This window comes from Nicotiana tomentosiformis, chromosome 12 (assembly GCF_000390325.3).
Source record: "Nicotiana tomentosiformis chromosome 12, ASM39032v3, whole genome shotgun sequence".
In the NCBI taxonomy this organism is placed as follows: Eukaryota; Viridiplantae; Streptophyta; class Magnoliopsida; order Solanales; family Solanaceae; genus Nicotiana; species Nicotiana tomentosiformis.
In genome coordinates, this window is record NC_090823.1 from 109823467 (window position 1) to 109824940 (window position 1474).

A 1474-nucleotide genomic window follows, 5' to 3' on the forward strand; every position below is an offset into this window, starting at 1 on the left:
ACCCACTTTGACACATAGTCCACATCTACCAAAATGTAGGTGTTCCCACAGGAGCTTACGAACGGTTCCATGAAATCAATCCCCCACACATCAAAAATGTCAATTTCCAAGATGGTGGTGAGGGGCATGTCATTTTTCTTAGAAATCCCACCAGCCCTTTGACATTTATCACAACGCTTGACTAGATCACTAGCTTCCTTGTAGAGGGTAGGCCAATAGAATCCACAACTCAATACTTTTTCCGTCATTCTTGCTCCACCATGGTGACCACCATATGGTGAAGAGTGGAAAGCCTCAAGAATTTTCACTTGTTCTTCCTTCGGTACATATCGTCGAATCACACTATCGGTACAAATCCGGAAGAGATACGGTTCATCCCAATAATAGTCAAGGCAATCTCGTTTGAGCTTCTTCCTTTGGTTTGAAGAGAACTCATTCGGTACAATACCACGCACAAGATAATTTGCTAAGTCGGCGAATCATGGCATCTCGGTCATTGAAATGGCTAGAAGTTGCTCGTTAGGGAATGAGTCATTAATCTCAAGGCCGTTATGTGGCCTCCCCTCCTCCTCAAAGCGAGACAAGTGGTCCGCCACTTGGTTTTCACTGCCTTTGCGGTCTTGGATTTCTAGATCGAACTCTTGCAATAAAAGCACTCACCGCATTAACCTCGCATTTGAATCCTTTTTGCTCATTAGGTATTGAAGCGCCGCATGATCGGTGTGGACAATGTCCTTTGTACCCATCAAGTACGGGCGGAACTTCTCCATAGCAAAGATAATAGCAAGGAGCTCTTTTTCGGTCACCGTATAATTGACTTGGTCATCGTTCATGGTCTTACTATCATAGTAGACCGGATGGAAGATTTTTTTGATACGTTGCCCCAAAACTGCTCTGACCGTTACATCACTTGCGTCACACATAAGCTTAAAAGGCAAGCTCGAATCCGGTGAGGTCATAATAGGAGTAGTAGTCAATTTGAACTTGAGCAATTCGAATGCCTTCATGCAATCCTCGTTGAAATTGAATTTGGAATCCTTCTCCAAAAGCTTACACAAGGGGTTCACCACTTTGGAAAAATCCTTGATGAAACGGCGATAGAACACTGCATGACCCAAGAAGCTCCTCATTACCTTCACGAATGTCGGGGTGGGAGTTTAGAAATCACCTCTAAATTGGCCTTGTCGACCTCAATAAAATTATTTGAAATTTTGTGGCCAAGGACAATGCCTTCCTCGACCATGAAGTGACACTTCTCCCAATTGAGCACCACGTTTGTCTCCTCATATTTGGCCAAGTCCTTATCCAAGTTTTTAAAGAAATCATCAAAGGAATTCCCAACCACAGCAAAATCATCCATGAAGACCTCAAGAAAATCCTCCACCATGTCGGTGAAGATAGTTATCATACACCGTTGAAAAGTCACCAGTGCATTGCATAACCCAAATGGCATCCGCGAGAATGCGAAAGTACC